This window comes from Brachyhypopomus gauderio, chromosome 1 (genome assembly GCF_052324685.1).
Source record: "Brachyhypopomus gauderio isolate BG-103 chromosome 1, BGAUD_0.2, whole genome shotgun sequence".
Taxonomy (NCBI): Eukaryota; Metazoa; Chordata; class Actinopteri; order Gymnotiformes; family Hypopomidae; genus Brachyhypopomus; species Brachyhypopomus gauderio.
This window is the reverse complement of record NC_135211.1, coordinates 6,237,983-6,253,322: the sequence shown is the minus strand read 5'-3', so window position 1 is coordinate 6,253,322 and position 15,340 is coordinate 6,237,983. Positions and strand designations below refer to the sequence as shown.

The window sequence follows — 15,340 nt, the reverse complement described above, 5'->3', positions numbered from 1 at the left end:
CCCACGTATATACACTGCCGCAGACAAAGCACGTGGACAACGTTGACACACGCCCAAAAGGGAGGGGCCGGGGTCCTCAACGTGACAACAAGTTCCTCACATCAGTTGTAACAATGCACAGTTCAATCATCAAGATCATTTTTGACTTTCAGCACTACATATTCTCCCACAAAAAAAAACCTCCCTCAAACAATTCACATCAGGCTTTTTATAGTGCTACACAGGAAGTGGCATGATGTCGCTTCCTGGATTTTTGGCAGGAAACCCAACCTATAAAAGCTCTCTACAGACCCCAATCTATTTCGTCAACATGACAACATGGCGGGCAGGGTGAGCTAAATAAAATGGAAGCGATCACGCCAAGTCTCAGGGAAAATGGATGGTTTAATAGAGAAAGTGCGCAAACCAAAAACCTGTGACATGATCCGAATTAAGGAAATAATGACCAGCGGTCAACTGGTACAAAGACAAGACATATATAGACAAACAAATGACCCTCAGGTGAGACGGATCACAGGCTCCGCCCACCTGAGGGACGCACACAACGCAACAACACAGGACACCTGCCTCTGTGGACGAGGGCGACCGGCAGGGGGGCCCCCTACAATGTGACAGACCCCCCCCACCAAAGCGGCACTCCCCTCCGGCTGTGCGGCTCACAGCGGCAGCACACAAAACAGAGCAAAGGGGCGGGAGGGCGGGGACAAGACAAGGACCTGTTCCCTGCCGTCCTGGAGCTGGAACACCAAACACACATTAGCTCCCCGTCACTGAGCGGAGACAAGGCAGAGACCCGTTCCCTGCAGTCCTGGAGCTGAAACATAAAAACACACCAGTTAGCTCACCTCCCTGGGCGGGGCCCTGGACCGACTGGGCCGTCAACAAGATGAAACGACGCCCCGGTCGGTCACAGGGCCCTCACGCCCTAACCGGCCTTAGGCCGCTTGAGACCCACAACCATGTGCAGACCGGGAGCACTTAGCTCCTCACACGTCGCAGGTGTGGATGTGTGCAGGCTGCCAACCTGGCAACACCACCCACCGACCACCTCTCGAACCTACCTCTCCTCTCGGAGCTGACCTCTGCCTTCCACAAGGTCCAGGAGTGGAAGGTCGTCCCCCCCCCAAATTTATTTAGAAGCGGACCCTCTGGGGAATAACAAAATAAATTTTTATTTTAACACAACACAAAACACACACGCGCACTTACCCTGACCATCTCGGCACCCCGCACCTGGGGGGAGGGATCTCCATTTCAGTAGAAGGGGACACCAAACAACTCACTTCATTCAGCAGGGGAGGGGCCCCTACCGGCTCCGGAGAACACCCTCGAATCCCTGGTCAGGATGGATGGTTTAATGAAGAATGTGTGCAAACCAAAAACCTGTGACATGATCCGAAATAAGGATATAATGACCAGCGGTCAACTGGTACAAAGACAAGACACATATAGACGAACAAACGACTGTCAGGTGAGTCGGATCGCGGGCCCCGCCCACCTGAGGGACGAACACTACACAACAACAACAGGACAACTGCTGCTGTGGACGGGGGTGACCGGCAGGGAGCCCTCCGCAACATGACACATACCAATCAACGGTAAGTTTTCTTTAGTTTAAATTGCTCAAACAAAATTCACATTTTTCATTACAAACATTATATAGCCTGCCCTTCTTTCTGTGCAGGTTCTCCCTTTGTAAACTGATTCAATATTATTCAATAAAAAGAAAATTAAATCCTATGTGTCTCTTAATTTAGTTATTAACTTACAACATAATGAAACAAATGTCCATACTTATATGTTGTGTATACTGTGGTGGAGGTCAGCTCCATTACAGTCTCTTTCTGTTCTGGGATGGATAGCCTTCTTATTCTCCCAGCAAGTGGTAGTCTAGTTCTACATAAACATGATGTGAACATTTTACTGGATTGGCATGAAATCTTTACTGTGAGTTACTGTAACTATTAATATGGTACTACACTACAGTATAGAGCACAGGTCATGTGGAAGTGACCGGGTGATGCTACAGTGTAGCAGCACAGACCCTTTGCCTCCAGAAAACTCAACGTATGGTTGACCACATGGTCAATCAAAGTGGCTCTGATCTGATCCGTTATGGTTGCTTGTCCTCTTCCTCATTCTCATCCTCTTCCTCGTCATCTCTAGGCAGTACTGGACTCTATTGTTGTGCAAACCAAAATATGCAACTTGGGCCACTTGTGGGCTCAGGCTGTGATTATTAAAGATTTGCATTTAGATGCAACAGGTCAATATGCAACGAGTTGGTTGTTCCCAAAATTGTCCTATAAGTAGCAGATTTTGGGTCTTAGAGCGACTGCAAACAACAGTAACAAACATGCATAAAACAACTACTAGTCAGTTTTTGAATGTTAATTTCATTCTGAAACTGAAATTTAGCAGTATTGTACATTGGACTCACACCAATAAAGCCATCTTAATTTGAGAGAGAGAGAGAGAGAGAGAGAGAGCGAGAGAGAGAGAGAGAGATGGAAAGCGAGTCTACATCTCTGTATATAACTTCATGAACATCCTGCTGATATTCCTGTTGCATAAATCCTTCCTTCTCTTTGAATGATGCACTGTTACCTCCAGAGCTCTGAGCCTATTTCACCAGCTGTCAAAACGCCCCTCAAAATAATCCCTACCCAGCCTGTCCCACAGTAGGGGGAGTGTATAGTTACAGTGAATTTAGGTCTATATCAGACAAGTTAAAAGGCTCCACAAGTAGTAAGTGCTAATGAAGCAGTATCTCCATAATGGAAGCGAGTTTTAATACTTTGTAATTGCGTAATTATTTACAATATGTAATTACAATGTGTAACCACATATAGTTATTACACATTGTAATTATGTGTTACTTCATAGTTATTACACATTATAATTACAATGACTGGCTCAATACGAAATTACTGCAAAGGTGACTAATATGAAATATTACATTATTTTAATAATATTAAAAGAAAATAGGATGTGCTGGTGTGAGTTACAGTAAATCAAGTGTGACCTCTGGTGTTCACGTTCGAGCGTAACATCCTCAAAATCCCTTTGTTTACATTTACAAATTAAACATTTAAGCATTTTCTGATGGGTAAGGTTTTGAAGACCACTCTGTAAGCATTTTCTGATGGGTAAGGATTTGATGGAAATGTTTAGGAGAAATGTATAAAATACAGAAATCTATATAAAATGCATATACAAAAATAAAATATGCTAGTTGAACAGACTAGTTGAAATTGTTTTAGTGTTATGATTTATGCAGTGTACTAATGCCTAAAGATTACTCAAAAAAACAAGAATAATACATTTAATCAACATGACATAAGCAGCTAATGTAAGAAAGCACACGATTGTACACAATAATTTGCCTAATGTTCAAAACATTGAGATAAATAGATTTTATTGTGTGCAAAAATGACTAGACAATGTGGATGGTGTAATTTTGAAACTGCAATTCTAATCTGAGAAATGTCACCAAAGTAACTGAGAAAAATGGGGAAACAAAAGTTTTAAAAGTTAAATAAGGAACCAGCAAAAACACACCACGTTCCTGTAGATATTGAAGAATCAGAATCTTGAGCAAGATCCCCCAGTTGCTAATCCTCAAACCATGGGGTCACTTGTCTATTGACATACATGAAACATCCCAGTGTAGAAGATTATCACAGCAAATGGAAGAACCACTCCTTAAAGTTTCTGTATCGGAAAAAAAACACAACCATCTGGTAGAAGCAAAAACTTTCCTTTCATAGTTGAATTAGATGGGTATCAGGGAAATACTGTCACAGAGACAGGGATGAACCTTGCAACAGAACTGCAATGTGAGGAACAGGAAGTTGCTTTCAATTAAAAAAACACTTTAGAATAATGACATCAGTGGATAGAGTGAACATGCTTCTCCCTTCTTGTGCTCACAGATCATCGCAGATTGGGCCTTGTTTTTTTGGACAATAAGTTGAGATAAACTTTGTAATTTGTGTTGTTGCGCATCATGACATGGAAGGAAACATTGCGAAATGGAAACCATTTATATACAGTTGTGATCAAATTTATTCAACCCCCAATGCTGCGAAGGGTTTTATGGAATTCAGTGCACATTTGTAATTGTGTTCATAATGAAATCTTACAAGGACTTGTTAAAGAACTAAATGCAACTAAGATAGCATCAATTTTTTTTGTCATAAAGTATAAAATGGCCTTTTTGTGATTTCTTCATTGACACAATTATTCAACCCCTTTACGACTACCACTCCTAAGAACAGAGGTTCATTCCAGTGTTTTCCATCAGGTATTGAAAACATCTGTGGATGTCAACGAGCAGCAATCAAGAATGATAAGCACCAATTAGGCAGATTTAAAAGGACTGTGATACTCAGCTCCTTCTAGACATCTACTGGTGTGTTTCCAAGCATGGTGAAGGCAAGAGAATGGTCCCAGAAGACAAGAGAAGAGGTTATTGCTCTTCACAAGAATGGCAATGGATATAAAAAGATTGCGAAGTTGTTAAATATTCCAAGAGACACTATCGGAAGTATCATTCGCAAGTTCAAGTTAAAGGGCACAGTGGAAACGTTACCTGGTCGTGGCAGAAAGAAGATCCTGACCGCGACTGCTGTGCGCTACCTGAAGCGTAATGTGGAGAAAAATCCCCGCCTGACTGCTAAGGAACTGAAAAAAGACCTGTCAGATGTGGGCACTGAAGTTTCAGCTCAGACAATAAGGCGCGCACTGCATAACGAAGACCTCCATGCCAGAACGCCCAGACGCACCCCCTTGCTGACTCCAAAGAACAAGAAAAGTCGACTGCAGTATGCCAAAAGTCATGTGGACAAGCCACAAAGGTTTTGGGACAGTGTACTGTGGTCAGATGAAACTAAATTAGAACTGTTTGGGACAATGGACCAGCGCTATGTTTGGAGAAGGAAGAACCAGGCTTATGAACAAAAGAACACCTTGCCTACTGTGAAGCATGGCGGGGGGTCAATTATGCTTTGGGGCTGTTTTGCTTCTAATGGTACAGGAAAGCTTCAACGTGTGCAGGGTACCATGAATTCCCTTCAGTACCAGGAGATCTTGGAGGAAAATGTGATGGAGTCAGTCACAAACCTGCGGCTTGGGAGACGTTGGACCTTCCAACAGGACAATGATCCGAAGCACACATCCAAGTCCACTAGAGCATGGTTGAACATGAAAGGCTGGAACATTCTAGAGTGGCCATCGCAATCACCAGACTTAAATCCAATTGAGAACCTCTGGTGGGACCTAAAGAAGGCAGTTGCAGTGCGCAAGCCTAAGAATGTGACTGAACTGGAGGCTTTTGCCCATGAAGAATGGGCTAAGATACCCATAGGTCGCTGCAAGACACTTGTGTCAAGCTATGCTTCACGCTTGAAAGCTGTCATAACTGGAAAAGGATGTTGTACTAAGTACTAAAAAATAATGTCACTAGGGGGTTGAATAAAACTGATAATGATGTGAGCACAGTAAAGACATTTGTGGTTATTCCATCATAAATATTATGTTATGTTTGTCTAATTTATAAGTGCCTCTTTGATATAATTGTAAATAAGATGACTGAAATGATCAAAATCAATGTCAAACTGGCCAAAACACTTTATTTCAGTGGGGGTTGAATAAATTTGATCACAACTGTACCTAACAGACGTCATTAGGAGCAGGAAACAGAGGGAGGCATATAGATATTAATTTCCTGTGAAAGTATGTAATTATATGTATGGGTCTTGATTTCTGTACATTTGCTAGATTTCTGAGTATGTAATTATAAATCAGTTGTCAAGACTGAGTGTTGATTATGTATGTATGAGAGAGAGAGAGAAAACGAGAGAGAGAGAGAGAGAGAGAGAGAGTATGCTATTGTCAGTGGTTTATAAAGGAATTCGTATTCTACTGCAGAGAGAGAAATGTGTGAAAGCGAACAAGAGGAGAGAAAGAGAGTGAGACAGAGAATGAGATTGTGAATGAGAGAAAAAAGAACGAGACCATAGCAGAATAATATCTGAAGTGCAGAATTAGGCCAGTATCCATGAATGACGGAAAAGACATTTATATTGTGGGGACATTTACAACACAGCAACCCAACTAATGCCACAGTAAAGCTCTGCTATAAGGGTTAATTAAGACAACAGTCTCCTCACTCACGTGGTCCTGAGCCCCCGCTCACAGACTCACTTACATACACTAACACCTCACTCACATGGTGATAAAACCATTTATTCCAGGCACATCCAGAAACTTGTTACCACGTAGCCTGTTTGAATAAATGCTTACACCCACAAACAGATCCCCTCAGACCTATCAAAGAAAATACAGACATGGCACACAAGATTTCTTACATATTTCATTTTTGGAAGAGAATATAAGAAATTAAGATATGTTGCATGCATGTTTAGGATAAATTGCTGAATGTGCTCAAATGTCAGTTAAAATATCACACTTTTTGTACAATTGCACAATTATCACAATTAAAGTTTGTATGTAGGACTACAAATGCATTTAAATGTTCAGGATTCATGTTTGTGATGGCGTAATTCTGCACACTGATAACTAGTAGTGAGCAGGTGAATCTGCACAGGGAATCTTATCTTGTCCTGTCATTCATGATGGCTCAGATCATCACTGGAGATATGTTTTCCATTTTATTGATTGTACTGTCATAGTTTTTTCTGTTTATACTTGTGTCTCAGGGTCAGTTCACTTGAGAGCATTAAAACAGCAGTAAAATGAGAGAGAGAGAGAGAGAGAGAGAGAGAGAGAGAGAGAGAGAGAGAGAGAGGCAGTGTGTATTGTGCAATCATTCTTAAAATTTATTTATGGAACATATGTAGAATGAGTTTAAATATCTACACATATTCTACGTAGCACTTTTGTAAGTCGCTCTGGATAAGAGCGTCTGCTAAATGCCATAAATGTAAATGTAATGTACACGAGACATCGCTCTCACTCTGAAGGACTACCTTGGGTTGCCCCCTTGTGGTGACTGAATTTAGATTCTGCAAAACCATTTACATCATTTTAATTTAATTCAGGCAGACCATTTAATAGCTGTTAATAATTCATCGTCACATTCAGTTATCTAGATTAAAAGAACAAGAGATAAGCTTGAACATATTCTAAATGAGCTAGCTCTGAACGTCTGCAAACAGAAGGAAACTGAGTGCCCGGTTTGACTTTCATTAGATATCTAAGTATATGTACAAAAATTGTCTCAACCCAAGGCGACCTTTCACGTGCCTCTCGTGTTGTAGTTTTGTTCAGCAGCAGATGGCGACAAACACAAAGACTTCTGAGGGCTTCTTTCAGGGTTCATCATGATCATCAATCGTTTTCATAATCGATAATGCTGGATTACAATATATGAGCAGTGTTGAGGACATTCAAACTCACTCACTCTCTTACGTTATAAGACGTTACATTATGCTATAACGTAAGAGAGAGAGAGAGAGAGAGAGAGAGAACTGGGCCCTGGCAGTAAACCTGAAGAAGACCAGAGTTATGGTCTTCCAAAAGAAGCCCAGATGTCAGGAACACAGATACCAGTTCAGTCTGGGCAGCACCGCCCTGGAGCACACGATGCAGTACACTTACCTCGGCCTTGTTATTACTGCATCCGGGAGTTTCAGTATGGCAGTGAATGCACTAAAAGATAAAGCTCATCGAGCAATGTACGCCATCAGGAGAAAATTCTACAATATCGACATTCCGGTTCCAATCTGGTGTAAAATATTTGATAGTGTGATTCAGCCCATTGCGCTGTATGGAAGTGAGGTATGGGGTCCACTCAGTCAGCAAAGCTACACTGGATGGGACAAGCATCCAGCTGAAGCCCTGCATGCAGAATTCTGCAGAATGATTCTAAAAGTCCAAAGAAAAACACCAACCAATGCATGCAGGGCAGAATTAGGCCGATTCCCATTGTCCATCAATATCCAAAAACGAGCTCTAAATTTCTGGATGCATCTGAAAACGAGTCCCAGTGATACGCTACATTTTAAGACGTTACAGACCCAAGAACTGAACCCAGAGAAGAGCCCCCTCAGTCAGCTGGTTCTGAGGCTTATTAACCCTCTAACAGATCAGCCTCGTTCCAGCACTGCTTTAACCTCAAAACTAAACATTAACCACATCATCAAACGCAGTCAAAGGGATTATCTGGAACATTGGGGAAAAGAGATTCGGACTCAAAACAAACTTGAATGCTATCGGGCCCTAAAATCAGAGTATGAATTGGAAGAGTATCTCCTGACTGTCAGAGATACAAAGCAGAGACAGATCCTGACCAAGTACAGACTCAGTGACCACAGCCTGGCCGTAGAGAGAGGCAGGTATAAACAGTCCTGGCTGCCCAGAGAGCAGAGGCTGTGTGGTCACTGTATGACAGGTGAGGTCGAGACAGAGATGCATTTTCTTCTAAAATGTGAAAAATTCAGGCCAACACATGAAATTTACATACACAAATTCAAAAAGAAAATCCCAAACTTCCAAACACTAACACAAATTGAACAACTAAAAATCATTCTAGGAGGGGGACACAGCGCCCCCCTCGCTGCAAAATATGTATCTACATGTCACATCCTGAGAGACAGTGGAAAACGACCCCCCCCCCCCTTCAGTTTCAGAATGTAAATAATTATAATGATAACTTTTCATAAATGTTATCATATATTATTATTATTATTATTGTTGTTGTTGTTGTTATTGTTATTTGTCAATATTATTATCATTGTTATCGTTGTTTTTAATGCTTTGGCAACACTGTACCTTATACAGTCATGCTAATAAAGCTATATTGAATTGAATTGAATTGAATTGAGAGAGAGAGAGAGAGAGAGAGAGAGAGAGAGAGAGAAAGAGATAGAGAGATTGCACAAAAATGTACAGAGGGTTTTCAGAGAAAAATATACATATAAATACGAAGATTCCAGGTGAGTAACTGCAGCGTGCTATAGTAAAATATGTAGAGATTAAAAAAATTGTATTGAAGTATGTAAAGTTTCTAGAGAAACATCGGACATACTTCATCAGATGTGAAAGCACAGTATTTCCATAAGATATTTATCTTATTTATATTAGAAAATGTACTGTACACGGTCTCACTGTATTTTTCGTGTATTTTACTAGAATTTGACTATCACTGTGATAGGTTGGCGTGTACGTTTCACACCAGCCACAGCCACGTTCGTTACGTTATTGCACGCGTTAGGAATACACACACGGTCCCTAACTCGCTCGCCTGTGTTTCGTTGGCTGCAATAAGGGACGTCTGTACGTTCGCTCTGCTCAAAGGGGGCACTGACTTTTTCCCTTAAACCTGGAGCTTGGTTTCCGAGCGAGCGCACCAAAATACAATTTAGCGGACTGACATAGCCGAAGAGCACAAGGTAAGTCGAGACGACACAACATCCTTGGACCACGTAGACGGCGTTAAGACGCCAAAGGCGCGTTTCTCCCTGCGGTTCACTGCGGGTGTACTAGCTGACGTTATGGCTAGCTGGTAGGGGGCAAACGGAAAAAAGGCACCGTGAATTGATTGGCGTGATACGTTTTAATCCTGTATTCGCCACAACGGCACGGAGGCACGATTTAGTAACGATTACCTATCAAACCCGGTCCGTTTTCACAGCGCTTGTCGTTATTATAACGTCTTTGTTCGCCCAGCCGTCCTGCTAACGTCCGACGGCGGCGGTTGAAACTGCGCTCGCGCCCCCTCGCTCGTGCGCTCGCTCGCTCGCGCTCCACGGACCTCTCGCCTTGTCGTCGACGGTTAAATTAAATTGTGTTTTTTAACCACTATTTAAACCAAAGCGTCGGCCTAACCCGGTACCGAGCTACCTGGCTCGTTTCGCCGGCGATAGTTTGTCGCCTGAGCGTTTTGAGACGAGCTAGGCTAATGATTAAGTTAGTCTCGTTACTGCCGTGGGAAGTTTCTAAATGTCGGCTCGTCTGAGGCGATATCTGAGGCACTTTCTCCTCAAACGTACCGACCCAGCTGGATAAAAGGGGGCTCGGTGTGTGGTTAAACCTCATGTAGCCCGGCTAGCTCGGACTGGGCTCGAGGTTTCCAGTACGCCAGCCAGTTTAACGAGGGTGCTGGGTCCATGGGAATGTGTGATGGGATTAGTGGACGTTCAAAACGCGTCCTAACGGTCATGTGTACCTACATGTATTGTACTGGAACAACACCACATTACTAAAGAACATGTTCTCAGACATGAGCTACTAATGTTTGATTTTTGGGGTGTAGGTGCATCTTTTGCTGTATTGGTTGATATAGGTTGCCATTGAACGCCTCAACTAAGGATCCTTGACACACACTTGTTTGACACACGCACTTATTCCAAGGCCCAAGTGATCAGAACATTTGCTTCTGCTCTGACTCCATGATCTGTGGCACTGAAGAGGTTGTGATGGCCGCAGATGAAATGACACTGCTCGGTATACCCAGAGCACACCCCTCTCACTCCAGCTGAACTCCACATGTTGGAAATCAGTGGCCGGTGTCGCTGAATGATTCCCCCGGATGACATGGACTGGTGGACTGTACATCTCAGTTAATGATTGTCACAGTATATTGGTGTTTGCGTCGCTGTGATTGCAGGAGGCTGCTGTATACACATGAACAATCTTAACAAGTCACAGAGCGGGGTTTACACACACAGGATACAACAGAACCGAGTGCACCCCTGGGTAATATCACTTAAAGGTCAAATGAATTCACATTGGATCAACTTGCAGTAATTGCATCAGCTCTAAATTGAACAATGCGGTGTATGTAAAATCAAAATCTTAGTCTTACAAATCTTACATATCCCACAGCATTTGTTGTATTGGGTTTGGATCAGGTTTTTTTTTTCCAGCGCTTTGCGTTTCCGTCTGTACTTTTGCTGATACACTCAATCCTCAGGATGGAGGAGTCCACGGTGGCACACGTTTGTGGAGAGGTCTTCTGTTGTCCTTCAGAGGCCACTCTTGTCAGGCGCTCTTTAGTGGAGGGGCTGTGTTGCACTGCCTTTCATTTTAAAATTCCCCAGAGGGGTTCTGTTGGACTGAAGTCGAGTGGTATACTTGGGCAGGTGATAACTTTTTCTTTTTTTTTTTGACTTTAGAAACACTTGTGTGATGTTGACAATTAGCTTTGGATTATCGTCATGCTGGGATTTTCCTCTTCTGCCAAGTTTCTGCTGTCATCTGGTCGGATAGTATTTTGGTTAATCCACAGGCATTCACGGTACCATTTAAAAAGCTATAAATAACCTCAAGCACCCTTGCAGCCCCATATTACTACACTACCTCCTCCACGCTTCACTGTCAGGACCGTGCGTTGACCGTGGTGAACACCGCCCTGACCGTGTTTACGCCAAACACGCTAGACCACGTTTGAGCCAAGCACATTTGTCTTGGTCTCACCTCGCTAGGGAGTCAGACCCAGTGTTCATCTGGCTTCTTACCATCTTCAAGTTTCATACACATATAAACTCTGCAGTTTTGTACCAAAGAGCAAGCAAGTTGTTGTTTTTGTTTTTTAAATGTAACCCATAGGGGTTGACTTCATTTAACACCCCTTCTCACCATCTCGGCTGGCATAGAAACTCAGCGTTTCATTGGTTGCTCCCGTGCCAGGCACCTCCCCCTCGGCTTTTCAGTGCCGGACTAAGCATGCAGCCCACCGTCCGTGGCATCATTTAACGAGCACAGGCTGTGCAGTTTTGGTTAGTCGGGCTGCGGCTTGTTCTGCACCTCCGACTGCTTCAAGTTTGTTTCAGTTGACTTTTAATTGGCGACAGATCATCCTGTGCCCTGTTCTGACGTTGTGAAGTTTCATGGTTGGATTTCTCAACACGGTCTGGAGCCGTGATGTAAACATGCATGTAGACACAGCCCATAGGTCTAAAATGGAGGTTTTAGTTTTTATGTAAATGTGGACAATTCAGTTTAGGTTGAAGTATCGTAGGTTTTCTCGCCCGTGTGTTGGCGATCACAGGTATGTTCCCTTTTGTGGTGTTACTTTCAGAGCTTTATTTTCAGTATAGTCTTTCTAAAATATTTATTTCTGATGGTGCATAAGAGAGAAAACATGTCAACTTTTGAAACATCGCAGCTGTTAACAAGCGATCCTGTTTCAGATCGTTTGACATTTGTGACATTAAACAGGGATCTGCACTTTCACTGGGTACCGCGAACCAAAGCACCCAAAGCGTCCAACGTACGTCGGTGAAACCAAGCTTGTCTTAATTGCTCTGTTTGGGGGATCGCCCGTGTGTTTTCCAAGCCACGTCCCAACACGCAGCAGTGTAAACACAGCCATGCGGCTCGAGGCCACATTTGCTCTGCTGTCTTTGCCGAAGAATCGCCCCGGCGACTGGTGCGAATATTCACGCTGTCTCCTCCTGCGTCGGCCTGGCCATCATCTGAAGCAACCAGAGATGTTCGAGCGCGACGGGGCGTTGTTGTCTCTGGCTACAGTAGGCCGACCTGGGCTGACTGCTCCCCAGGGAGGAAACACTTTTCACGTTCCACTCTTTTTAAAGTCAAGAGTTCATATAAATGTGCAGACAAGCAGTCACGCACCACTGGCCAGGAGAGCAGGATGGTTAGATAGCTCGCTATGTAGAAGAATCCTGAAAGGGGTGTGTGTGTGGGGGGGGGCCTCCAGAGAAGCAGAACACACTCTTCTCAGTGATTACGGAGTGGCAGTTGAAAGCCCTCGTGCTTGCTGATCTGAGGCCTGTGTCACAGTAGGGAAACTGAATGAGGGCAGAGGCTCTGGCTGAAGTGTTCTGGTGGTTTCTCATCACTGGTTGTGAGAGGCTCTCGTCTAGGTGCAGTCATGGTGAGGAGAGTGAACCAGTTTACCATGTTTAAAAGCTCCATACTGTTCACCCAGCTCGAAACTCTACTCTGAAGCCTGAGACAAATAAGAATTTTGGGGGGGGGGGTGTCTGGGAAGTCTGCCGTTGCGACATCTCACACACACACACACACACACACACACACACACACACACCACCTGACCTTCAGCATGTCTGTGAAACAACGGATTTTGGTGGTGAAAGACAAGGACGAACAGCAATGCCCAACAAACCCAGCGCTTTATTGTCTCATTCTAATTCCCCGGGGGACGTTTGGGGATGTCCAGTCATGTTGCCCCCCCTACATCCGTCCTAGGGACCCTCCCCCTCCCCCATCAGTACCACACCCGTCCCGGCGAGCAGCCGCCCCATCGCGGGAATGCCTCTCAGCCGCGCGGTGTTTCTCGAGCTTTTCCCCCCGCGCCCGGTGTGTTGACCCCTGCTTCTCTCTGGGCTTTCACACGCCGCTTTGCTGCTGGGAGTTTGGATCGCCTTTAATGTCAATATTTTAAAAGCTGTTTATTTGACTGGGCTTCGACCGAGCAGGCCCAAGGGGGTTGAGTCGTTTACAGCACCGAGAACGGACTGGGCACACTGGTCTCGCTCCGTCGGGGCTCCGTTCCAGTCAGGCCCGTTCGGCGAGACATCCGACCGCTGATCGATTCACCCTCGAAAAGCCAGATATCGATCGTGGACATTAGTTAAGTGACCACACCTGTGTCTGTGTATGTGGTATAGTTCTGTCATGGCAATAATTGATTCAGTATGACGATGTGTTTAATAGGCAGGTTACTCCTGAATCCAGAACGGTCCAGTTCAAGCTCGCCACGTAACGTTTCAGAGCGTAAGCACGCAGGCTGCCGCTCCATTCAGAACTCCTCTGATAAGACCGGTTACGCATCCCCGGTGATTATTTCCTACGCTTTGATCTTCCCCACTCCTTTGAGAATTCCCTGACGTTGCAGTCCGAGCGTTCTTGAAGACTGGGTGTGGACCTGCAGAACCAGCCGTCCTCCTCTGCTCTTGTGGCTATCACGTGACACGCACGTGCGCAATTTTCACGTATCAAAGGCCTGATAGTTTTCAGGCGCCACGCCGGAATTCCGGCGAATGATAAACCACACGCGCGCGCATGCTATCTGTTTTGAGGCTGAAATATGTTACAATATTAAATATGTCCCAAGTTACGATTTTTCGTGGTTACTACACATCTCCCATTTACTGTATAAAGCCTCGTTTGGACCTAAGTGGTTCTGCGTCGTAAACGGAACTTGGTGTTTGGTGTGTGCGGCGTCAGGATTAGTTAAACGCAGCTATGGATAAAGGTATTTGCCAAAAGGCTAGCTTTAGGATAGGATAACTGCGTATAGTACGTTATTTACGTACAGTATGTACGTATGTTCCGTACATCGGAAGAGCTTCAGAGGTAGATACAAGATAAATTCAGTTTTTTATTTTTATTCTGATTAAGTTAATTTTTTAGAAATATAAGAGTGTTTGTTTTTTTTTTTTTTTTGGAAGACGCTGGTGCTGATTCCGGCGACCCGCCGACAGCCGTGAGTGCAGCTGAGGATGGAGTTCCTCCAGTCCAGCTGGTTTTAAATGGAGTTTAGATGCTGGGTGACTAAACTGGAGTTTAAATGCTGGGTGACTAAACTGTGTAATATGCGAGTCTCAAGACACGTGACAATGTGCAGAATGTGGTACAAGTCGGGGATCAATGCTGATGTTGTTTTTGGTAAATGGCAGTGATGGGCTAGCCTGCATTTGCAAAAGCTGGGCTACATAACCACAAAAACGACGTGTTTTTGACTGCCGAAGTTAAGCTTGCACACACGTGTTCCCCGCACACACTAGTCCAGGGGCTTGAACGCACTTGTAAGGATGAGGTATGTTTCACAGCATGGAGGCTACGGCTGTGTCCAGCACCACTGACCCACCACACGGGGTGGACTGGCTCTGCCCGTTCGTGCTGGTTTCTAAAGCTCTTGATAATTGGCAGGTTGTTCCAGAATATCATGATTCTGTTGAAGAGGGCAAATTACGCCCCCCTTTCCCCCGCCAGCAAAACGGGATAATTGTAAGTTCACTGAACTCAGACAAATGTCACATAAAGGATATGCTGTAAAATACAGGTGTAGGGTGTACGAAACAGGTGTTAGAACCGGTGTGGAAATGGAGCAGTGCACGATTCATTCCTATTGGACGTTCAGCTCTGAGGCTGAGACAGGAAGAACAAAGTGCAGGTTCCTCTTCAACACGTATAGTTTTTACAAGAGTAGGCAACACCGAAGGCTTCAGTTGGCATTATTAACACGCTGTTAGCAAGTTAGACAAGCCTTGAGATTGTCAAACACACGGCCTCAGAGGGTCTGAGTCTGGGAGACTGGGCCCAACACGGTAGTGTGCCAGAACTTCACAGATCATTCAGATTTTAAGTAGTAACCGTCTCAGCC

At 44.3% G+C, this 15,340-nt stretch overlaps 1 protein-coding gene across 1 annotated transcript in view; it reads left to right on the top strand.

Moving 5' to 3' along the window:
* Positions 1–9,240: 9,240 nt before the first annotated feature.
* Positions 9,241–15,340, top strand: part of mgat5 (alpha-1,6-mannosylglycoprotein 6-beta-N-acetylglucosaminyltransferase) — a 57,837-nt gene continuing 51,737 nt past the window's right edge. Inside the window, exon 1 of the mRNA XM_077023218.1 lies at positions 9,241–9,416. The gene's annotated coding sequence lies outside the window, so the exon portion shown is untranslated. The remainder of the gene's footprint in view (positions 9,417–15,340) is intronic.